This window comes from Dendrobates tinctorius, unplaced genomic scaffold (genome assembly GCF_039654945.1).
Source record: "Dendrobates tinctorius isolate UK_male_01 unplaced genomic scaffold, ASM3965494v1 ptg000138l, whole genome shotgun sequence".
Classification (NCBI taxonomy): Eukaryota; Metazoa; Chordata; class Amphibia; order Anura; family Dendrobatidae; genus Dendrobates; species Dendrobates tinctorius.
Window position 1 is genome coordinate 11,934,499 of NW_027361806.1, and position 26,676 is coordinate 11,961,174.

The 26,676-nt window shown below is 43.6% G+C and overlaps 1 protein-coding gene across 7 annotated transcripts in view; it reads left to right on the forward strand.

Moving 5' to 3' along the window:
* Window positions 1-26,676, forward strand: part of FGGY (FGGY carbohydrate kinase domain containing) — a 366,153-nt gene that overhangs the window by 41,514 nt on the left and 297,963 nt on the right. For 2 of the 7 annotated variants that reach the window (XM_073544583.1, XM_073544590.1), the window contains exon 1: window positions 15,281-15,425. The exons of 2 other annotated variants lie outside the window; for them this stretch is intronic. The gene's annotated coding sequence lies outside the window, so the exon portion shown is untranslated. Of the gene's footprint in view, window positions 1-10,615; window positions 10,747-11,438; window positions 11,632-15,280; window positions 15,426-26,676 lie in introns of those variants that run through there. 3 more of the 7 variants (XM_073544588.1, XM_073544586.1, XM_073544584.1) reach the window with 3 other exon arrangements.

The following is a 26,676-nucleotide window of genomic DNA, read 5'->3' on the forward strand; positions in this document are numbered from 1 at the left end:
AGGGATTGGTGCATCCAATAACTGGAAACTAGGGAGTGTTGCATCCAACCAACAGGAACTGTTCTATCCAACCACCAGAAACCAGGGACAGGTGCATCCAACCACCAGAAACCAGGGACAGGTGCATCCAACCACCAGAAACCAGGGACAGGTGCATTCAACCATTAGAAACCAGGGATTGGTACATACAACCACCGGAAACTAGGGACTGGTGCATCCAACCACTGGAAACCATGGAGTAGTGCATCAACCTCCAGAAACTAGGTATTAGTGCATCCAACCACTGTAAACTAGGGACTGGTGCATCCAACCTCCAGAAACCAGGGACTGGTACATTAAACCACCGGAAACGAGGGTCTAGTGCATCCAACGAAAGCTAAAGACTGGTTCATCCATTGACTGGAAACTAGGTATTAGTGCATCCAACCACTGTGAACTAGGGACTGGTGCATCCAATCACTGGAAATCATAGTCTAGTGCATCCAACCTCCAGAAACTAGGTACTAGTGCATCCAACCACCGGAACCTAGGGACTGGTGCATCAATCCAACGGAATCAAACCATTGAACAATGGGCATTGCTGCATTCATGCACATGAAAACCGGGAGTTGTAAATGGAACCACTAGACACCAGAGAATAGTGCGTCCTACCAGTGTACTCTAAGGACTAACTATTGGAAACAGGGCCTGGAGCATCCAACCATTGGACACCATAGACAAGTGGATGAAACCACAGGGCACCATGGATTAGTGCATTTAATACCTGGACACCAGAGACTAATGCATAAAACCAATGCATACCAGGAATTGATGCTTGAATCCACTGGACAAGAGGGACTAGTGCATCAAACCAATCTATATCAGGGGTCAAGAACTGTAATTTTCAAACACCAAAGACTGATTCACAAACCATTGAGAATCAGGCACCACACTGGATTATGAGTCATGCACCCCCACACTTTTGGAACTAAACCCTTTGGACACATTTGGGAAATTGGTGCACTGAATGGCACAGCTGGAAGGTCACTTGTACTTGGTCCCCAAAGGGAACATTTACAGCCGCCATATTTGCCGCTTTTGACATTTAAAAAAAACCCAAACAATTGAAACAAACTTTTCCATAAATACTTTTTGACCCTACAATAGAAAGGGTTAAACCTACAATTGAAAGTCTCATCTCTCCCCACCGCTTCCCCCTGTCCAAACAATGAGTGCATTCTTGGGTGTGGGTGAGTCAAGCTGTTATTTTATCATTGACATTAGAAGGTTTTATTTTTGCTCGCAGCTACTCTAAACTCCATTGTGTACACGTTATTTATAAACTCTGCCGTGATGGTACATGCCGCGCGCTCCGTGCCAAAAAATAATGTAAACATCAGGGAGGCTCCATGTGTTTGAATCATGGAACATAAATTATGGACTTTCAGTCCCTTACAAGTTCTGGCACAGAGACCATTGTGTAGGGTAAAATGTAAGGCGATCCGACTGATGGTGGCTTAATAGAAAGCTCACAATTGTCCTTTTATTTTTTTTTGTACATCCAATGCTTCTCGGTATTTAATGGACAGATGTAGCAGGGTGGAGTTGAGGTTAGGTGATAACTTCCTGATCGTTGGGGGTCTGATTCCTGAGATTCCAAAAAAAGGGGCTCTTCAGGGTCCTATCTGAATTGAGCAGAGGCCGGACCACTTCTCCATTCATTCTCAATGGAAAGTTTGGCCCTTTTTTTTTTTTTTATCCGCAGTATCATAGAAAATAAATAAATGATGCGTGTGACCGACCACTTCTCTACAGAGCCCCATACTCGGGACTGGTGGGGGTCTCAGCAGTCAACCTCCCAATATTGGCAAGTTATTTCTTAGCAAATCGATAGCTGATGACATCTAAGCCTAATGTTTTGGGGCTGCGTCACTTGCACATTATGAAAGATCATTATAACATCAGGACGAGCACAGTCCATACAGATCTCATGCTCTTTGGACCACAGTGGAAAGTTACTAAAAAGCCTGCGGCTCGGGTGGGCTCAGACTGTCCATGTAATACATGGATGACCATTCATTTCTATGGTTGCCATGTAATAATACATCTCTCCTGCAGAGGATATTTTGATTGCCAGATGCCTCAGGACCTGCAACAATCCGTTGATCACTTCCATATCCCCGTGTTTGCGTGGGTTTCCTCCGGGTTCTCAAGTTTCCTCCCACATTCCAAAGACATACTGATAGGGAACTTAGATAGTGAGCCCCATCGGGGACAGTGATGATAATGTGTGCAAACTGAAAATCGCTGCGGAATATGTTAAAAATAAAGATGATTATTATATTAAACATGCTGCTTTGAATTCCACAACCCCTTTAAGACAGGTTGCACTGCAGTCCTATGTAATAATAGTGGGATGTTCTGAGTTATATGACCTTAGCTGTGCTACATCTGTGCGGTTAAAAGAGCAGGTCTCTTGGCTGCCATATGGGTCTTTCTAAGAGCTTCGTGACCCAATTGTTTCCTATTGGTGCAGAACAAGATTCTTGGGGACTGTTAATCCCACAATCACGAAGATCCCACCGGCAGCACACGCCTCTGTCCGTGCACATTTACAGGACCGCACTGAGTTCTGGTGGTCCAGCTGCAGAGGGAATGGCCATCAGAAGCTGGATTATAGGCTGGTCAAGGTGGATTATGTAGTCTTCCGTCTCTTTGTGTCACATTACAGTCAATTAGTGCAGATTATATACTAGAAATGGAACTTTAGGACCCCCCCTTAGAGACTTATACTGTTATATCATTTTGCACTCATGGCACTGACTTTCCACTTATACACAGCAGTTGATCTGAATAAGCACAGCTGCAGTTTAAAGTATTAGGGACAGAGAAGCAGCCTAAGATCCTGACACCACAACAGACTCCAACAGCTGACGTATCAGATAGGTGGAATGTATCTGCTCCATTGAGACCTTCCAATAGAGATTCCCAACATCTACTCAGGAAGGAAGGAGAAGTCGCTGTCCATTACATTATTCTTCATTCTCTGCCAAAAATATTTCACTTGTTTTCTAACCAAAGTGAACGAGAAAGAATAATGAAAGTGACTGAGCATGTAGTTTCCTCTCCAGAGCAGTGCGGTGTCAATCAGGGCTATGGTTCCCGCGCTAGAGGCGATGATAACTTGTAACAATGTAGCAACGAGTTCTAGCTGGAATTCCGGCAGTGCAGCACATCACATCGTTCATCCCCAGGTGAAGTATTATAAGGAACAAGCAAAGCATTAATGTTAAAACACGTCCCCTACTGTGACCTGAGCCTCCGACATTTCCAGTAATTTGTTAAATATTTACTTTTGTTTTAAAAAAATAGCAGCGAAAATATCCCTGAAATATCCAAAAGCTGCAGGAATTCTTATGTCTGTGTATCACATTAGTATAGGGGCATCCTATATGCGGATCCACAGCAGCTTTACAAGGGATGTATAGTACCATGTTATCCTATGGAAAATAAAAACCACTGTGCACATGCTACGGAAAAATCTGTCCGCAAACGCAGCGGTTTATTTTCCGCAGCATGTCAATCCTTTGTGCGGATTCCGCAGCGTTTTTACACCTATTCCATTCTAGGAATCCGCAGGTGTAAAAACCGCAGACGAAATCCACACTAAATCGGCTAGAAACCCGCAGGAAATCCGCATGTAAAACGCAGGCATTTTGACCTGCGGATTCTGCAGACGAATCCGCCCCTAAAGATGTCTCTTGAGCAGCTCAGAGCTCTGCAGTCTCCTTACTTTCTGGTTTCTGGCAGGGCAGGCTCTCCTCTTTGAGTGAAAGCTCAGTAGTATTAGTAGAAGCATAAAGCTCCGCACAAGTTCTGCTGTGACACATTCTGTTCTGGAGTGTACGCTGCTATAACTGTATTTACATATTGAAAGAACAGAGCATTTGAACAAGCACACGTCCCGGACAGTCAGAGCAGTGATTATCAGAAATGCTCTCAAAGCTGCGGGGTTGGGGATTTTGTGAAATTTATAACAGCAGCTTGTCAGGAGCTGAGAGGGAGAAGGAACTGAGCGAGCGGCTGTATAGAAATAAATGGGCTGGAGAGAATTGACTGTGAGGTTAGGACTTAGCCTGTCTCCTAGAATGTAACTGATGAGCGAGGGTCTGGGCAGGCAAAGGTGGCCGAGCACTATGGAAAACTTTTGAAATCTATTGCTTCCTGCACTGCAACAGGAGCCACCAACCAATCAGAGGCAGACAGCTGACGTCCGCACCTCAAATTGTTGAAGAAGAGGAAGCCGTTGGACCATGGTCAGGTAAGGAGAAACTTTTTTTTTTGTACTGATATCCGCACTATGGAGAGACATATGTTGGGCAGGATAAAGACATGGGGCCAGGATGAAAGAAGACATATGGGGGGGGCAGGATGAAAGGACATATGGGGGGTAGGATGGGAGGACTGGATGGAGACATGGGGCAAAATGGAGACATATGGGGGTAAGGATGGAGACATATGGGGAGGAGGATGGGGGCATATGGGGACAAAATGGGAGGACATATATGGGGCCATGATGGAGATAGATAACTGTCATTTTCTGCAGAGACGAGTCGTGGCTGGAAGATGTGATGGCGGTCTGTGCTGGATGAAGAAGCAAAGCGAAGATGAATATCTTCAACTAGAGACATCACTGGTGAGTTAGTGTGTTACCTGTACTCTGACACTATACAGTATATACAGAGCTCCTGTGTATAATGTCACTGGTGATCACTGTGATACCTGTACACTGACACTATATACAGAGCTCCTGTGTATAATGTCACTTGTGACTCATTGTATTACCTGTACACTTTACACTATTTACTGTATACTGTATACTATGTACAGAGTTCCTGTGTATTATGGCACTTATGGTAATATTAGTATTCTGTTTTATTCACTATATGGTGGTAATATGTGATATGGTCATGGTGTGGGGGTATTTGTCCCTTTTACATGGTATTATTCAGTCTCTGTGTAGTGGTAATATGTGGTATGGGCATGGTGTGATGGTATTTGTCCCTTGTATGTGGAATTATTGGTCATTTTAAAAAATGTATGCGACTCATTCAGTTAAAGAAAAATAAATAAAAATATAGCTAAAAGAGTATTGGATATTTTAACAAATAAGTAATAGGTTAGAGTAGAGTAGGGGCCAAAAGAGTCTTACTTGTCGTTGTGGTGGCTTAAAAAATCTTTTGGCCAAAACAAAAGCTGCTGGCTATGTATGTGTTCTGTTGATGGGGACTGTTAATGAGTGATTGGTGAGCACGTGGTGCAGAAGTAGAGTTTTTCCATGAGTGGGCAGTGGGACTGTGGAAGGTTCGTGAGGTGGAGGCGGATCTAGGGTGGAGCCTGGGTGGTGTCTCAAGAAGGTCAGAAAATTTTGCCAGTATAAGGCCCTGAAATTACTGGTGACAGCCCTATCCAGCTCTGCTTGACTGCTGGGCTCCGCTCAAATACCTCCTTCTGCCACATCGCTGGGCTCTGCCACTTCACAACAGTGTTTCTTTTGACATATCGACCTATGCTTTTCTGCTGGGCTCTGCTACATTGTCACATGAGTCACATTAACCTAACCAAATCTGCTGCACTCTGCTACCTCATTATAGTGAGTTTCCTGACCTACTCAGCACTGCTTCACCAAAAAGTCTACTCTACTGTGCCGTTATCTCAACTCTGCTTCATTGGTCTTCCATGGAGGAGTTCAGACTCCTCAGTAATGTATTAGAAGGTGTAAGAGAAGTGGGTTTCCTCCATTGGACCCTCTTTCTGTGGAGCAGCTTTCCTCCTTGATAGATATATCACTCTATTGGACACAATGTTACTATTTCTCCAGGAGTAAAACCCCCTGGGTCACTAGAGAAGAGGCACTGGCTCCACATCCCTGTGTATCTCTATTATTGGGTCTGTGATATCAGTTTCAGTACCTTATGCCCTCCTGTTATCCCTGAGCAATGATTCCTGGGGATTTGCCCAGATGCTAGGAGATCATGTAGACATTTTATCATTGAGACATTGTTCCCTAATTTCTGGGCCCGCGTTCATGTTCTTCGCAGAAGTACAACGAGCACTCAGTGTAATAACGACCGAGACGCTCTGAACATTTTTCAGACTCCCCGGGGAAAGCTCTGGTTTTAATATGAAAGATTAATCATAATGCAATCCTTTGGCTAATGGATGACCTTGGAGTGTGTGGTGGAGCGATATATCTCAGGACTTGTACGTGTCAGAGGAGGAAACACGTCTGGATGCATTTAACAAAGACATAAACATCACTTTCATCTTCATAATGGCTTCGTTTTAATGTGTTAAACTCCTTTTTTACCCAACAACTCAGTCAATTTGTGGCTACTTTGTATGTCTGATTAAAGCCACTCACATAGGATGTTGCTGCTGATTCTTGGTAATTTTGGGGTGGGGTAAGTTGAGGAAGGGACCCCTAGTCAATCGGTAAAAAGGGGCCCACCACTCAAGAAAATATATAAGAAAACACAGATACATAAACACTTTTTGCTTAAATAATTATATTGCCATATATTACATAATACCGCAATACAATTAAAAATAATACAGCTATATGCCATTCAGATAATATTACAACATAATGTCTACATAAACCTGCCTTATACTGCAATTCCCAAATGTAGTATATTATATATATATATATATATATATATATATACACACAGACACACACACACATTAGCACCATACAATACAAAAATAATACCGCCATATGGTATCTCAAATTTTATTACAAAATAGCACTGCATTTTTCACACAATAAAAGAGTACCACCATACAATGAAACCATAATATTACTATATGTATTTACAAATATTATTGCAATAGATAATGTCTGTAAAGCGCTGTGGAATTAATGGCGCTATGTACAGTAAGTGAGTAAAATAAATAATGCCAACAAAACTGCCATATACTGTAATTTGCAAATAAAAAAAATATAATAATGCTATATATCATAAAAATAGTGAAATGCAAAAATATTATTGTTACATGGCATGTCAAATATTATAGTATAGTGCCCATCTAAAACTAGCGTACACTGAATTTCCCAGGCAATTAAATACTACCATCATACAATACCAAAATAATACTATTATATGTCATTTCTAATATTACAATAGCGTGCCATAAGCTGCATTTTCCACAAAACTAATTAATACCACCATACAAATTAATAAAGCAATACAATATTGCCATGTGACATTTCCAATATTATTACAATAGAGGGACCATCATAAAATGTTGCATTTCTCACATCATCAAATATTACTGCTATAAAAAAAATATTACCGCTGTATTGCATTGCTAATATTATTGCAATATAGTGCCAACATAAACTGCACCCCTGAGTAAGTGTAACGAAACGCGCGCCGGGGTGGAGGGACATTGGAACTTCTCTGCACCCTCCCCAAGTGTAGGCATCCGATTTAAAAGGTATTTCTTGTACTTACCACTTGATTTTATGATACATGTTAAAGCACTAATTGGAGATGGTGTTATTTTCTATCAGATTAACTAATTATCATTGCTAGACACTATGCAATTGCTGCACAAATCTTGTTTGATTTATATGAATCACCATAGAATTCACTAGTGTTGATATAAAAGTGTTGCTAGGTAGTGATGAGCGAACGTGGTCGGATAAGGTGTTATCATGCTCGTGTGCTGAGTGCCTTTGGCTTGCTCGAACATTATGCTTGAGTCCCCGCACCTGCATGTCTCGCGGTTGTTCAACAGTCGCAACATGCAGGTATCGCCTAACAAACAGACAACCCCTGCATGTGTTGTGGCTGTCGAACAGTCGTGAGACATGCAGCCGTGGGGATTCGATCATATTTTGCGAGCACCCTGAAGACACTCAATTAGTACAAGAGCATGCTCAGATAACGCCTTATCCCAGCACGTTCACTCATCACTATTGCTAGCCCGTGTGACCAGCTATACAGTCTCTATATTTGGAGCTCTAGTTGTGGTTATATATCCAGGTTGAGATAAGTTTACAGCTTGCATATATAGGGGGGATCCGTGCAGTTAGCAGCGGGTCGATGTTATTGCCCCTCACAGTGTTAGACACCTTTTTAATTGTACAGTGTACATTTGTTTACATATTGTTTCATCAATAAACAGTTTATTTGCTATTTAGTGTATGCTGTGGATTCCTGGTTATATCAATATAATGAACCGAGCCAATTGAGTTGTTATAAACTGCCATATAGTGTTCCCAACATAAAAAATATTCCCATTCAATACCGAAATAAAACCGCTATATGGCATTTTAAATATTATTTCAAATAACCTCCACATAAAACTGCCATATATTTTTTATGCTTTGCTTGTATAGCGCCATCATATTCCAGTCCACAGTGTTTCACAGTCATTGTCATCACTGTCCCCATTGGGGCTCACAATCTACATTCCCTATCAGTATGTCTTTGGAGTCTGGGAGGAAACCAGAGAACCCGGAGGAAACCCACACAAACACTGATTTACTACATTTCCCACATAGTAAAATATTAATGCTATGCAACATCATAATAATACCGCTTTATTGCATTTCAAATATTATCATAATATAGTGTCCATATATCATTTCCACATACTGTGTTTTCAGAGATAATACTGCCACACAATGCCAAAATAATACCGTTATATGGCATTTCAAATATTAATACAATATAGTGCCCACTTTTTCCCCACACAATGCTGTCATTTGACTGCACAGTTTATCAGTGGCTCATAGTTCGCTCTGCAACTGTACTAGTCACACAGCGGAAGGACTCGTTACAGTGTGTCAGCGGCTTCTCTGGTAACAAGCCCAGCAGCTGTGTAAGTAGGACGGGGTCAGGACATGTTTTCAACCTTTTTCTTATGTAAGCAAGGATTTTCCAATTCACTGACTGTAAACAGAGATCTTAAGATGGGAAAGAAATGAACCACAAAGTTTATTAAAAAGTTGCAAAACTTTTATCTCTCTCTCTCTCTCTCTATATATTCAGTGATTATAGGGAATTTAGATTGTGAGCCCCATCGGGGACAGTGCCCATAATGTCTGTAAAGCGCTGTGGAATTAATGACGCTATATAAATGAGTAAAATAAATAAATAAAATGATTAAGTTTAATTTAGATTTAAAGGGATATTCCACTGGGACCCACACAAGGACTAATGGAGCACATGAAGCACTCGCTCATCTTCAAATAATAGTAATTTTCATTGGATCAGGGTGAAGGCGACCAGAGAGCTGTCAGAACTGAATCTGGAATGTTTTTCGGTACATTTAGACGGTTAAGAGAGAAGATGCGATAATTGCTGCTCGGAGACTGGCAGGCACGGTGGAATGGAGCCAGTTTGGATCAGTGTATGTGAGAGGGAGCAGCTGGGGGAATCACGCGGGACCCCCACTCACTCAGAGTGTTCCCCCAAACACCAGGCGGGAACATATTGTATCTGAAAAACAAGAAAACTCACAAACAAGCGACAAGAGAAGAACATAAGAAGCTTGTTACAAAATAACAGAATAACACGAGCGCTGCCCATTGTATCCAGATTGTGCAGGCAGCCAGGCTGACTATAAAGTCACGACGCAGCTGTCACTATGCGGTTAAAACATATTGATCGCTTGGTAATCGAGCTGCTGCCAAAAAAAAAAAGTTTGTAAGATTTTCAGAGTGATACATAATAATAACTCATGCAAAGCAAGAATGGCACCTACCTGTGCCCGGCGCAGCGCACAGAAGCATACTCTATGTGCAGCAGGTGGTCTGCGGAGTGACAATGGAAGGGGGGATACTTTGCACAGGTGCTCATCTGCCCAAAAGGCGTAAAGTTGCAACAATCTACATGGGCAATCATGCATTGATTGATTAACATTCTGGGGCGTCCTGCTTGTGGTTCCAATAAAGATAACTACCTGGGGTTGGGTACGGACCCAACATCTACAAGGAGGCAGGGGAAGGGTATGTGCACACGGAGGTTTTGGCTCAGAAACTGGCGATGTGCACACGGTGCCTCTTGGGCGGCAGCGGCATCTTTTTTCCTTAAGCGGCTCCGCCAGGAGTTATGCCATTGTCTTTACGTCGGATCTGCTGACGGCGTCTTTTCTCTTCCATCTTATTATGAGAGTGGGCAGCTTCCTAGGGGAAGCCACCAGAAGAATGAACATGTTACGTCTTTCAGACGCTTTCTGAACCCTGAAGTGGTTAAAAGAAGGCACAAAAGATTGAATATGTGCACAGCAATATTGTTTTGACATCGCTGTGCATTATGTCTTTTCTTTTTTTGCCGTTCTTTTATAGGCGGATGCCACCATATCACAAGACGTAGCTACTGAGCAGAAACTCTCCAAATCCTCCTCAAAAAGCTTTGAATGTTCTGCTCAGTTTCTGCTCCGGAAACTAAAGAAAAATAAAAGACTAGAAAAACCAATGGCAATCCATTTCACTTGGAGTCAAAGGGGCCATTACAAGATTCTTAGAAGGTCCCATGATTACTTGTTGGGCCTCTACTAAGTGCAAAACTGTCAATTTTACTGCGTCTGTTCTCTGTCCACCGGCTAATTACTGAGATCCGCGGCCAGTGCTATCTACATCGACAGGACAGCTGAGCTCAGTGATTGGCTGCAGCGATATTGATGTTACGCCACCACTGCAGACAATGGAGACGAAGTAATCGGTGAGACTCAGCACTGGACCCAGAGAGGGTAAGTAAAGCTTAGGCTTTTTTTTTTATTTATTTATTTTTTAAAGAAACTATACCTATAGCAAAACGTTTTCTGAAAGGGAGCAACCTTTTAAAATTCTCTTGGGTTCAGGCTAAGTTTAGAAGGACATATTTTCGGTCGGCACACAGACATCACATGGACCCACTTTTGGACCATTCTCTAGGGCACACGAGCTATAATTTAGATCCATATGGGGGAAAAAATGCGGTATTCACTGGTCTGGCCAAATTACGGAACCGTATTAGTGCATGTCAATGGCAGGCAGCTCCAGCACCAGTCCGCTATGCAGGAGATGCACACGTAACATAAGTGATATTTGGATGTGACTGGTCCAAGAACACAATGTGAATGCAGTCTTAGTCGTGGAATTCTTTATTGATGCAGGAGGCAGGCAGTGCCAAAGACTTGTTAGCCGCTTCTCATCTGTTCCATGATGAAATTAACATGTAGGATCCTCTGGGAAATTTAATATGCAAATTGCCTCTTCAGAGAGATAACGAGGACTTGAACTCTATAGCGCCACCTGTTGGTAGTAGCCATCCTACAAGTCACAATCGACCCTTTAACGAGTCTTGCAATATGACTTAGGATAAAAGCCAAATCAGAATCTCAATTTGCAGACACGGTGTTTCGGGCTATTGGCCCTCATCAGTGCAAAGTATGAGAACTTAAGGCCCCTTTACATTTAGCGATGCACCAGCATACAATTAACAATATCTGGAAGGAGTGATCTGTCAAGCAGCGCACGTTTAATCCATAAACTTTCTCCTTTGAAATCTGATGATTCGTGGTCACGGAGTGGCCCTTTGGATGTGCAGCAGGCTGACTTCTTGCTTCTATATGTCTGAATCTCCCCTATATAAGGTGAGTATAACGATTTGATTTTATATCAATCTCTACTCGGGTAAGACCCTATTGCGCTCTTTCTTTTGCAGTTGTTTGACTATCTAGAAGACCCGGCATATGTAGGCATTACCTAAACTATTGAATAAATGAGAAGCGTAATTCTTCACTTCCCCTATGGGGGTGCTGTAGGGAAATGTAACACTTGCTGAAAGGTTGCAGCTGATTGCAGTGATTTTACCGATATTTTCAGGGGAACGTTTGCAAAAAAACAAAGTGGACAATCCCTTTAATTCTTGCTTTTTTCCATACCTTTATGGGACTTTCCTTCTAGTTACTTATAAACCCTTTTTTCTTCATCTGACTGCTAGATATCGTCTCTATCTATGCGGATTCCTTCCAGAATGAAGCCTGAGAATAAAGTCCATCTGGGATTTTTGTCTGGATGAAAGTTATTTTAATCAGGTACTTTCCAGATGAAAGTTCACTCCATGGTCCCGACTCCAGGACTGGAAATCCCCTTTTTTTTTCCTGTAGAATCTCCAAGTCTCTGTACTGAGCCCCATCAGGGAGATCACAATCTACAATCTGAGTCACTTCACTTCTGTAGTGGAAACCGTCCACATTGTTTATATACAGCCGGTCCTGGGTGGGATTCCACCCCGGGTGCTTCCTCCAGCGACCCGAACCCCCCCGGCACAAATAAGATGCCGCAAGAGGAAATATTGTCACAAAATATTTTTCCCTTTTTTTTCTGCAGGTTCTTATAGAAAGCAACAGTGTTGGAAATTTTCTAGATTGTGAGCCCCATCGGGGACAGTGCCAATAATGTCTGTAAAGCGCTGTGGAATTAATGACGCTGTATAAATGAGCAAAAATAAATACATTTCTAATATACTTAGTGTTACACATTCTAGTCCGCCGATCTTCAAAATCTCTGCTTGCTGTCAGTAAATGGGAACGTCCTCACAACTTGATCGTGCCCAACTAAGGCCGGTTTCACCTTTGTGCTTCAGGGCGCAGCGACGGCCTGCGCACGGCCGCCGCTAAGCCCCGCCCCTGCCGTGCCTCCGCCGGTAGCGCCGCCTCCAGGCGCATGACGCTGCATGCGTCATGCGACCCCTAGCTTTATCACTGAGGACGCAGGCCGTGCGCAGTATGCGTTTTTGCGGCGCCTGTTGCAATTTGGTTGCACTCGGCGCACCGTCAAAAGGACGCAGGCGCCGCCAATCGCATACTGCGCATGGCCTGCGTCCTCAGTGATAAAGATAGGGGACGCATGATGCATGCAGTGTCATGCGCCCGGAGGCGGAGCTACCGTCGGAGACGCGGCAGGGGGCGGGGCTTAGCGGCGGCCGTTCGCAGGCCGTCGCTGTGCCCTGAAGCGCAAATGTCAAACCGGCCTTATACAGATGAAGATTATTTTATAGAAATGATAGAGTTAAAAATAGCAAAACGACTATTGGGCTGCTTAACCTCATTAGAATGTTGTTTTTAACCCTTTATTTTCCAGCTTCTGGAGGGAATCAACGTATCACCAGTCTGTGATGTGGAAAGTTCTGCAACTACATCCATTGAACACTATGAACATCTCTGAATGTAAGGCTACTTTCACACATCAGGTTTTTTTCTGACAGGCAGGATCCGGCTATTTTTAGAAAAAACGGATCCGGCGTAAATTTTGGAGAACTGAAGAAACGGATCCGTTTTTCTGCCGGATCCGTCTTGAAGGTTTATATCTGTTTCCTGGGGGCAGGCCAATTGGATCTGAGCATGCGCTGCCTTAAAAAAACGGATCCGGTTGCCGGATCCGTCTTTTTCCGGATCCAGCGCATTCCGGCGCCTAAAGGCTTCCATTATAGCAAAAAAAAACGGAAGTGCCGGATCCAGCGCTGTCCAGTTTTTCACCGCAGATAAAGAACGTTACTACAGACGCTTTTTCCAAACGCCGGAATGAAACATTTATCCGTATCCGGCGAAAACCAGAAGAAACGGAAGGCCATGCTGCACGATCCGGTGCTAATACAGTTCAATGAGAGAAAACTGGATCCGGCGGAAGCTTTTGCCGGATCCGGTTTTTTAACAAGTAGCCGGATCCTGCCTGTCGGAAAAAATCTGATGGGTGAAAGTAGCCTAAATGATGCTGTTCCTATTTAGTGGCAGCAAGCAGAGATTTTGAAATTCATGGAAAATGTGAACCCAAAGGCTGCAGCATTTATTTCATATATTTAATATATTTTGTCATTTGCATTTTTTAATCTGCATTGATGATGAATTTTCGTGAATTTTGCTCAAAATCAAAGATGCTCTTTTTTTTCTTGTCTTCTACAGTTTTTGTGCCTTTTTAAAGCAAAAAGTTAAATGATCCCTTTAAAATGTAACAAGTTAATCTTCAACAGCCAAAAATAATATTCAAACGATTTTGTACTGGAAGACAATTGCACCACAATCCATACTTGCAAATTTTTAGGATATGTGCACACGTTGTGGATTCATGTGTGGAATTTTCCGTGCGGGATCTGCTATTTTTGGCAGAATCAGCAGGTCAAAGTCCGCATTTCACCAGCGGATTTCCTGGGGATTTTGTGCGGATTTTGCATGCGTTTTTACACCTGCGGATTCCTACAATGGAATGGGTGTAAAAACGCTGCGGAATCAGCACAAAGAATTGACATGCTGCAGAAAATAAACCGCTGCATTTCCGCACGGAATTTTCTGCAGCATGTGCACAGCGGTTTTTGTTTCCCATAGGATAACATGGCACGGTACATCCCTTGGAAAACTGCTGCGAAACCGCAGGGCCAAATCCGCTGTGGATCCGCAGACAAATCCGCAACGTGTGCACATACCCTTGGGCTACGTTCTTGAGATGAGCTTTTTGGTGAGTTTTTGATGTTGCAAATTTTCTGCACCCATTGAGTAAAATAAGCTACTTACATTTTTCCACCAATATGCAAAAAACTCATCAAAAAGTCATAGTGGGAACGTAGCCTAAGGATTCCCTTTCAAGAAATTAATTTCTCTGTGTTGCTCCATTTTCAAGTCATGACCATACAAATTACCGCCATACCATCAGAAAGCGCTGTGGATGATGAAGCTCCATAATTAGATTTGACAACCCTGCGACACGCACAATAAACGTACGGAAGTGCCATACCAAAACATAGGCCAACCGTTTAGATGCTGGTGCTACATTTACTGGAGCATCTAAACTGGTCATTTGGAGCAAAATTGCCTGTAAAATTCCAACTTAATTCAGAAGTGCATTTATCTACAAGTTTACACCGATCTTTTATATATCCCATGCCTTAAGAATGCCTAAAAAGTGTGTTCATGCTGAGTTTTTCAGGCCAGTTTTTGGAGCAGAAACTAAGCAAAAACCAGAATAAATTAAAAAACTGTGGGCTAAGATTGGATAGTTGGAGAATATCTGCTCTGAAAATAATCAGTGTGAACACTGTTCTGTCTCCGACATTTAATTCATGATCTTTGACTGTCTTTTTCTTTATATATATACAGTGAGTTGCTGAGAATATCCAAAATGTTCAGTTTCTGCCATAGATTTAATGTTTTCATTGTTTTTGGCTCCATCTAGTGACCAGAGTCATAACTGCAGTGTTATTGTGTGTTTTAGTTTCATTTTCTATTTCCCTCCCTTCACAATGCATTTTGGGAAAGTTGCAAGGCACCCTGGTGAGTTTGCAAAGGATTATGGTTTAGTCCAGCCCCCATTTTTCCCTCCAGTCCTCCATTTTCTCTCAAGCCTGCTTCCTGAGAACATTTCATTTCTCTTCCCCCTTGTGTCAGCATCGCTGGTAGGTAATCACGTTTCCTATATCTAATTCCTATCTCATTTTAGCCTGCTTAGTTATCGCCCTTGGTTAGCTATTAGTGCAGATAATGTATGTTATGTATATTATGTATTCCTATGAACCCAGTACTGATTGTATTTATATGTTTTACTTGTAGTTTCACCACACATCAATATACCACTACGTTCAATAAAGCAAAGATTCAACCTACAGTCTCCTTATTGGACCCCCAGTATAGCGGTTTAGCTGCCTGTATAAGTTACATGAATCCTGGTTCATTTAGTGAGGACAGATCAAACACATCCTGAGGCTACCTGCAGAGTTTTGTAGAAACTGATCAGAACATTCAAGATTTTTAGTGGTTTTGAATTTTTGAGGAGGATTTGATGAGTTTCTGCACAGTTTCTGCTCCAAAACCTCCCCAAAAATTCTGTGTGAATATACCAAGTGCACACAAAGTTTTTATTATAAGAATTTAGAAGCAGATCTGCTGTAAAATGATCTTCATAAAATTCTTGAAATACTCCTTGAAAGCATTACAATAAGAAATACACTTAGCTGTTAATACGGAAAGTTTCAGTTTTTTTCAATGAAGTTTTGATATGATCGCTGTGGAATTTGCTCCCAACTAGACATAATGTGAATCTACAAAAAAAAAAATCCTGTTCAAAATCACTTGGAAAATTAAAAATGCAAATCTCCCCATAGAGGAAAGTGTCATAAAGCAGCTGCTGCTTGAAAAAGTTATTGTTTTTGACTATTCAAAAAAAAAAAAAATCCATATCCACAAAGCCTTTTATTCTGCAGGGCTGTAGGGACATGTGCACACACAGTTTTTCTCCCGATCCTTCTCCAAACTCCTCAACTGCGAGGACTCCATGTACACAGAGCCCAAGGCTGAAGGTCAGAAGCAACAGAGGAAGTATCAGAATGAGGGTCTTCTGCCTGGGAGCAGCTGCTCGGTGTGTGATGGGCTGCAGCTTTCTTCCCTCTGCTGTGAATCAGCACATTGTCACAGAACCGCAGCTGAGTCACACATGACTGGAATACTGCTGCACCCCACACAGAATTTCCAGAAGTCAGCAGCGGCCTCAGGGGGCCACACTACCTGCAGAGGGGCCTGAGGTATGATGTGCAGCCTGTAAAGAGATGAATTTATTGATGTCAGGTTAATGAAGGGGCCGGGAAATCATAAAGAGATATGGAGAGTTATAGTGACTCAGCCTGTGACCATCACAAGGAAAGGGAAGAAGAGCAAGGAACAGTTAACCCCTCATTACTTAAATACTATTTATTTCCCAGCACTCTTATTAAAATACCTAATTAATACAGGTTAGGCCGGTTTCACATTAGCGCTTTTTAAGCGCACGCACGGCCGGGGGTAGCTCCGCCCCCGAGCCGGCTCTCTGCCCGGCGTGCCCGCCCCTTGCTTGTAGCGCCGCCTACTAGCGGACAGCGGCACCTGCGATCGGCGCACCCTATCTTTAGCATAGGGTGCGCAGATCGTGCGCAGACCGTGCGCTAGTTGCGCTTTGACCTGCGCTGCACACTTTTGACGGTGCACCGTGCGCGCCAAAATCAAACTTTTCGGATTTTGGCGCGCACCGTCAAAAGTGCGCAGCGCAGGTCTAAGCGCAACTAGCGCACGGCCTGCGCACGATCTGCGCACCCTATGCTAAAGATAGGGTGCGCCGATCGCAGGCGCCGCTGTCCGCTAGTAGGCGGCGCTACAAGCAAGGGGCGGGCACGCCGGGCGGAGAGCCGGCTCGGGGGCGGAGCTACCCCCGGCCGTGCGTGCGCTTAAAAAGCGCTAATGTGAAACCGGCCTTACATCATGACAACTTTTAGTAAAACTGCATATCGCCCCGAGAATCACATGATCTTAGAAATTACAAACTATTTTTTTTAACTATTGTAATACTGCCCCTATATACAACAATATAACTACTATAATACTGCCCCTATGTCCAAGAATATAACTACTATAATACTGCTCCTATGTACAAGAATATAACTACTATAATACTGCCCCCTATGTACAAGAATATAACTACTATAATACTGCCCCCTATGTACAAGAATATAACTACTATAATACTGCCCCCTATATACAAGAATATAACTACTATAATACTGCTCCCTATGTACAAGAATATAACTACTATAATACTGCCCCTATGTCCAAGAATATAACTACTATAATACTGCTCCTATGTACAAGAATATAACTACTATAATACTGCCCCCTATGTCCAAGAATATAACTACTATAATACTGCCCCTATGTGCAAGAATATAACTACTATAATACTGCTCCTATGTACAAGAATATAACTACTATAATACTGCCCCTATGTACAAGAATATAACTACTATAATACTGCTCCTATATACAAGAATATAACTACTATAATACTGCCCCCTATGTGCAAGAATATAACTACTATAATACTGCTCCTATATACAAGAATATAACTACTATAATACTGCCCCCTATGTACAAGATGATAACTACTATAATACTGCCCCTAAGTCCAAGAATATAACTACTATAATACTGCTCCTATGTACAAGAATATAACTACTATAATACTGCCCCTATGTACAAGAATGTAAATACTATAATACTGCCCCCTATGTACAAGAATGTAAATACTATAATACTGCCCCCTATGTACAAGAATATAACTACTATAATACTGCCCCTATGAACAACAATATAACTACTATAATACTGCCCCTATGTACAAGAATATAACTACTATAATACTGCTCCTATGTACAAGAATATAACTACTATAATACTGCCCCTATGTACAAGATGATAACTACTATAATACTGCTCCTATGCACAAGAATATAACTACTATAATACTGCCCCTATGTACAAAAATATAGCTACTATAATACTGCCCCATATACACAAGAATAGAACTACTATAATACTGCCCCTAAGTCCAAGAATAGAACTACTATAATACTGCCCCTATGTACAAGAATATAACTACTATAATACTGCCCCTATGTACAAGATGATAACTACTATAATACTGCTCCTATGTACAAGAATATAACTACTATAATACTGCCCCATATACACAAGAATATAACTACTATAATACTTCCCCTATGTACAAGAATATAACCACTATAATACTGCCTCCTAGCTGTGAGGTTGTGTTTTGTGGATCTCCTCATGTCTGGGCAAGCCCGGGGAGGGGCCACCCTGGGCGGGGAAGCTCCCCAGGCAAGGCCCAGGCTCCCCGGCCTACACTGGGACAAGCCTCCCAGGCTTCTACCAATGGGAATGTTAATCCCAAAGCCGCTGTGAGTCCAGTGAATGCAGCGAGTCAAAGCTGCAGCAGTTTGGTGAAGGAGGAGAAAGCTGTGAGTAAAGTTTTGGGAGGAAAACCTTCTCCAAGCCCAGCAAAGAAGCAAGAAGGAAAAGTGTTGGTGAGTGATGGAAACCAGCTGAATGTGAAGTCTTGTAGCTCCCCAGTCAGTAAGCAGCTCCTGCCAGGTGCACAGGTGAGATCGGCCCCAGCTGTGCAGATCACCTCTCCTGCTCCCAGGCAGAGACGGACGTCTTTGGAAAGACAGACAATGCAGGAGAACCTACAGCAGCATGGCAGTATGGCGCGGTCAGGACGCACACGGTCACAGTCAGGTGGCAGCGATAAACCTGCTGCGGAGCCTGCATCCAGCCAAGGGGCCACAAAACCATCCGTGGTGGACCCGCACAAGACTGTCTTCAAAACCCCTGTACCCGTGGTCAAGACTAAGCCTGTGGGGCCGGCGCATGCACCCGAGCTGCAGCTAGCGGATGAGATACCGGGACTTGTCCGAAAACTGGGTGAGTTACAGCAGCAAAAAAAAGCGCTGCAAATGGAGGTAGACTTCATCTATAGTCTAAAGACCACTAATCCTGCCAGTAATGATGTGTATGACCTGAGACTGAACACACTGGGTGTACAGCTGGCGAGTGTTGTGCAGGACACTGAATCTGTGCTGGAGAGCATGGGGCCCCTGGCAGAGACCTACAGGAACCGCGAGCGGTTCGCCTCCTATAAGCAGGACTGTGCTGTAGAGGCCAGGACCCCTGATGTTCAGGACGGGACCCCCCAGCAGCGGACACGGCCAGTGTTACAGGCTGCCCGCTTCTGCTTCCAGGAGGGGAAACAGCAGCAGGCAGCTCAGTGTGAACAGGAGCACACACTGCAGACTCCAGCAGAGGCACCACAGGTCCCAGAATGCCCCACACAGGAGCAGGACAGTATATGTGAGACTGTTTGTGCTGATGAGGCAGCCGAGTGTGAACAGGAGCACACACTGCAGACTCCAGCAGAGGCACCACAGGTCTCAGAATGCCCCACACAGGAGCAGGACAGTATTTCTGAGACTGTGCTGATGAGGCTGAGGCTGAAGCACAGACTGTGGCTGGGGATGCTGTGCCCATGGGGTCGGGGGTTGGAGGGGTTTCACACTCTGTATTGGACATCGCACTGTCTGATAATAATGATGCTGCTCATGATTATGTGCAAGATATGTGTGATTATCCCCCTTTGCCATCTAGTCCACAAGGTGTGACAGCCCCCCCTGCTGCAGGCCCTCTCCCTGTCAGTCAGCCCAGTGTGACCCGGCAGGTGCCCCCCAGGAATGCCTGGAGCCGCGGCGCCCCATCCTTCACTTCCAGCGCCAGGTATACCGGCCAGACATTCAAACGCATTAATGTGGTGCGGTTTAAATACATAGGTGCCAAGGAGGATCTGCCACAACACAGGTATGTGGTGAGAGAGCTGCTCTGCGGCCAGATGGGGTTTGTGGCAAAGGAAATACTGGCAGTGTCTAATCTTCAGGACAGGCAGGGCTACGAGGTCAGCTTCAAGCTCATGTCTGACCTGGACAGATTCTGGACCAATCACCCCAAGTTCAGAGATGCTGAGGGCTGGAATAAGTTTGTGTTGGTTCCTATCTCTAGGCCGGACACAGTCACAGTGAATATCTCCTTCTGGAATGAGGCCGTTCCTCCACAGGACATCGAGGTGTGGCTCCGGAGACACTGTGACCTCGTCTCTGGACTCACCAAGGTCAGAGATGAGGATGGTATCTGGACAATGGGGTGGCGGGTCTTGGCAAAATTGCGGCAATGTAATAACATCACTGCCCACTTACCCAACTCCTTCATTGGGAGGGAGAAGGGAAGGTGTTATTATCCCGGGCAACCCAGAAAGTTTCAGATGTGGTGGGAAAGGTCATCTGGCTAACTCCTGTACTGTGGTGAAGTGCAGTCTGTGTGGCGCAATCGGCCATGTCGCTGCAGACTGCCGGGACGTCTGGTGCAACCTCTGTGGTAGGATGGGCCACCCTCACAGGGACTGTCCAGACGCCTGGCACAACATCTGCAGAGTCTTCCCTGATGAGTTAGTGATGGCAGGGGCAGAGGCTCAGGAGGATGAGGATGTGGTGGCAGGGACACATGAGGAGGAGGAGGATTTAATGTCAGGAGTGATGCTGACCAGCTCAGATGCCCACCAGGAGTCCACTCAGGCAGCACCAGAGAAACAGGGTGCAGAGGGGAACATGGAGGTCGTCCATCAGGTCCAGCAGCCTCAGATAGCCCCCCTTCAGCATCACTGTCTGTATCTGATGACTGGAGCATTAATCAAAACAAAAGGAAGAAAAATAACACATCCTCCCGTAAACCTGAGGCAGAATATTACACTGGTCAGAGTGCTAGTAAGAAGGTTCAGAATTCTCCAGGAGTGATGGTCCTGTCCAACAAGTATGGAGTTTTATCTGAGTCCAATGGTGACGATTATGAGGAAGAGTTGAGGAAAGTTGATGCTGAGTGTGACAGGGACATAGAGGACCATCCCCCGCCAAAGCGGAAGCCCTTATCTGTAGACCCTCAGGTAGAGTCTGACATGGACACCAGTGGTGGACAGAACATCTCTGACTCATGATAATGGCTGTTACTCTGCTCCTATATTGTGTTGTGATGGCGGGGTTCTCATTGACAGTGACCTCGAGTAATATGAATAGCACTAAGCTGAGGAGAACTAGACACGCGGTGTATGAACATCTCAAATATCTGGACACAGATGTCATCTTCCTGCAGGAGACACGACTGACATCTCTGGGGCTTATGAGAAAGACTGAGAGGGAATGGCGGACCGGTCCTTCTTTCTGGTCAATGGCTGTGGAGCCTTACGCCGGGGTCGCTGTCCTGTTAAACACCAATGATGTGACTGTGCATAGGATGACGGAGGTGGTCATGGGAAGATGTCTGGTCCTGGAAGTCACTATCCATGGGAGGCGACTCCGGCTTATTATCATCTATGGGCCACAGACAGTGACTGACAGGATCCAGCTGTTTAATGACGTCAAGCCTTACCTCTTCACTTCTCTTCCAGTGGTGATGGCGGGGGACTTTAATGCCATACTGACATCAGGTGACAGCTCCTCAGGCAGGGCAGTGACCAGGGACAGTAAGGTCCTACATAACGTCATAATGCAGGCAGGACTGACGGATGTTTTTACACAGGGTGGGCGACAGCCAAAATTCACGTATTCATGTTCCAACAGGAGCAGTAGAATAGATTTTGCTTTTGTCAGTCCTACTGAGGCTGTCGGCGCCCTGAGTGAGAAGGTCGCCCCTTACTCTGATCACCTCGCCTTGTGCTTCTCTTTGGGGACCTCTAACCGTCCGGACATTGATAGAGGGTTGTGGAAGCTCAATTCCAGTCTCCTGGATGATGCCTATGTTCAGAGCCGTGTTCACTCCCTTATCCAGCTTCATCTAGACAGGGTTGACTTCTATGACAACATGACCGACTGGTGGGAGGACGTCAAGGAGGATATCAGATCCCTCTTAAAGAGACTGTCAGTTAATAAATGGAGGTATAAGTACAGCCAGTACCTAAAGCTGCGCAAAGAATTGGAGTCACTGTATTCGGCTGGCGGGGATAACAAAGTGAAGATCGACCGGCTAAAATCTGAGCTAAGGCAGTATCAGTATATCTTGAACGGGATTATGGGACCTTAAGGGCCCCTGATCCCTTTGAGAGTTGCAGGGAGAGGGTGGCCAAAAAAATGGTCACGGGTCTCATTGACTCTCAGGGTGTATTGCAGGATTCACGGGAGGGTATCCTGGAGGTGGTGAGATCTTACTATGCTGACTTGTTTCAGAGGAAAGTTTTGGATAAAGATAAGATGGCTCAATTCTTGGAGACAACTCCTGTGCCTGATACTAATGATCTGGACTTTTCTCCTTTGACAGCAGAATTAACGGTGGAGGAAGTTAAGGAGGCTATTGATAAGTTAGATCTGAAGAAGGCACCAGGTCCAGATGGTATAACGGCAGAATTTTATAAGAAATTCAGAGACCTCCTGGCTGCAATTCTCGTGGATGTGTATAGAAATTGTCTAGAAAATCACCTGATGCCTCCATCCATGAGAATGTCCTCGTTAATTCTGCTGTCTAAAGGTTAAGTGCCGAGCGACATCAAGAACTGGAGGCCGATTGCCCTCTTGAATGTGGACAGGAAGATTCTAGCAAAGATCCTATTTTCTAGATTAGTCTGTTTGTCCCTGGCACTGTTGGCAGGCTCTCAGTTTGGCACAGTAAAAGGGTGGAACATCTCTGGAGCGGTCATCTCGATACGGGAGATGTTTGAGAGATGTAAAGATCTGCGGTGTGGGAGATATGTTGTTAGTCTGGACCAGGCTAAAGCCTTTGACAGGGTTGATCATGATTATCTGTGGGCCACTTTGTCAAAGAACGGTATTCCGGGACAATTTGTGGATTGGCTGAAGACGTTGTACAGAGAGGCGGTGAGCTTTCCTCTGATTAATGGTTGGCAGGGTGACACTTTTGGAGTTGGGGTGGGGGTGAGGCAGGGCTGCCCAATGAGTCCGCTCCTGTATATTTTTGCCCTAGACCCGTTTCTGAGGTCACTACAGGAGTACGATTTTCAGGGGGTGCCGGTCCCCCACTGCCCGCCTCTGAATGTTGTTGCCTATGCGGACGATGTTATGCTGGTGATGTCCAATCCTCGTGAGGTGCAGATGTTATCTGCGTCCATCAGAAGCTACTCAGAGGCCTCCGGGTCTCTGGTTAACCTTGAAAAGAGTCAAGCTCTGTGGACATTAGATACTGAGCCCAGCTTTGATCTGCAGCAGTTTTCCAAAGCCTCCACCCATATTAAGATCCTAGGGGTTAAATTTGGGAGGGATAATAATGCCACGCTAAATTGGGAGGAGAAATTGGAAACCGGACATGCAAAGGTTCAGCGATGGAAGAACTGGAGGCTGACCTACAGAGATAGGGTCACAATGTTGAAGACTTACCTGGTCCCTGTTTTCTTGTATGTCTCTGTCATTTTCCCTTTGCCAGATTCTTTCTCAGCGAGACTCTTCAGCCTGTTCTTCCAGCTCTTGTGGGGGAATAGGTTGAACCTAATAAAGAGGGGAATAACGTACCTACGGCGGAGAGAGGGCGGGCTGGATATGTTGAATCCAAGGGTTTTCTTTGACTCCTTGTTTCTAAAGGTGAATGTTGGGAACATGGACTCACACAGTAGCTCCCCGTGGGTAAATAGTATCAGGTATTGGATATTGCCTTTTGCAGAATCTTGGGTGCGAGGCGGCAGTCTCAAGAGGAGGAGATGGACAGGTGGCCACCTCCCCCAGTATCTGGACTACGGTCTGAAGTGTGTTAGGAGGTGGGGACTGGAGAAGTCTTAGATTGAGAACAGTACCAGAAGAGACCTGTATGCTCGTGTATGTAGGACTTTCTTCTACTCTCCACTGGCCCTGAGAGATTGTGTCACCACCACCCTGCAGGAAAGCCTTAGGTTCCTAAACGGGAAATGACTTCCTCCTAAACTGTTTGATGTCACTTGGCTTTCACTGCATTGTCGGCTCTTTGTCAGGTGGAAACTGAAACATCTGTGTGTCTCTGATTGGAATTGTCCCCTTGGTTGTCAGCAGGAGGAGACTATGGAGCACTTTATATGTGATTGCTGGGGAGGGAGGAAGATCTGGGAGGAGGTGTCAGATAATCTAAAAATTCCCAGACTGTGGACCCTAAAGTGTCCTGACATAATCTATGGTGTCCCCTCCACTGTTAGTGACATCAACAGAGAGACGATGTACATTACAATCAGTGTCATCAAATATTATCACTGGCACATGAGAACCCGGGTGTCACTGCACAATGAGCCGTTCGATCACACCGCTGCCGCCAATCAGGTTATGTCAGAACTCCGGTGGATAAAATCACTGGAAGTTGGAAGGAGTCCGAGAAACATAACGTTATGGAGAAACGTAAAATTCAGTTAGGAAGTGTGCTTTTATTTTGTTTTTTTTTTCTCTATAACTTTCTTTTCCATCCCCAGGTGTGGACACTTTATTTATGAATATGATTTGATTATTTAGTGCTTGTGTATATATTACCTAAGTGATATGTGTTTTGTAATGCTGGATGATTTTTGTTTTATTATAATTGTATTTATGTTTGGTTTTATAATAAAAATTGCCCCTATGTACAAGAATATAACTACTATAATACTGCTCCCTATGTACAAGAATATAACTACTATAATACTGCTCCCTATGTACAAGAATATAACTACTATAATACGGTTCCTATGTACAAGAATATAACTACTATAATACTGCCCCTATGTACAAGAATATAACTACTATAATACTGCCCCTGTGTACAAGAATATAACTACTATAATACTGCTCCCTATGTACAAGAATATAACTACTATAATACTGCCCCTAGGTACAAGAATGTAACTACTATAATACTGATCCTATGTCCAAGAACATACTGTAGCTACTATAATACTGCCCCTATATACAAGAATATAACTACTATAATACTGCCCCTATGTACAAGAATATAACTACTATAATACTGTCCCTATGTACAAGAGTATAACTACTATAATACTACCCCCTATGTACAAGAGTATAAGTACTATAATACTGCTCCCTATGTATAAGAATATAACTACTATAATACTGCTCCCTATGTACAAGAATATAACTACTGTAATACTGCCCCATGTACAAGAATATAACTACTATAATACTGCCCCCTATGTACAAGAAAAATAACTACTATAATACTGTCCCTATGTACAAGAGTATAACTACTATAATACTACCCCCTATGTACAAGAGTATAAGTACTATAATACTGCTCCCTATGTATAAGAATATAACTACTATAATACTGCTCCCTATGTACAAGAATATAACTACTGTAATACTGCCCCATGTACAAGAATATAACTACTATAATACTGCCCCCTATGTACAAGAAAAATAACTACTATAATACTGCCCCTATGTACAAGAAAAATAACTACTATAATACTGCCCCTATGTACAAGAATATAACTACTATAATACTGGCCGCTATGTACAAGAATAAAGCTACTATAATACTGCCCCCCACGTACAAGAATATAACTGCTATAATACTGCTCCCTATGTACAAGAATATAACTACTATAATACTGCCCCTATGTACAAGAATAAAACTACTATAATACTGCTCATATGTACAAGAATGTAACTACTATAATACTGATCCTATGTACAAGAATGTAACTACTATAATACTGATCCTATGTCCAAGAATATAGCTACTAGAATACTGCCCCTATATACAAGAATATAACTACTATAATACTGCCCCTATGTATAAGAATATAACTTCTATAATACTGTCCCTATGTACAAGAGTATAACTACTATAATACTACCCCCTATGTACAAGAATATAACTACTATAATACTGCCCCCTACGTACAAGAATATAACTACTATAAAACTGCCCCTATGTACACGAGTATAACTACTATAATACTACCCCCTATGTACAAGAATATAAGTACTATAATACTGCTCCCTATGTACAAGAATATAACTATAATACTGCTCCCTATGTACAAGAATATAACTACTGTAATACTGCCCCCTATGTACAAGAATATAACTACTGTAATACTGCCCCCTATGTACAAGAATATAACTACTATAATACTGCCCCTATATACAAGAATATAACTACTATAATACTGCCCCCTGTTATGAATGAGTCATCGAGGAGGAAAAACAAAAACAAGCTAAGCAACAGAAAACCAGAGAGGTTGGTAACTAAGCGGATTGCAGACCCCTGATCCTATCCACACAACTAGCAGTAGCCGTGGAGTGTACCTCGATGATCCTAGAT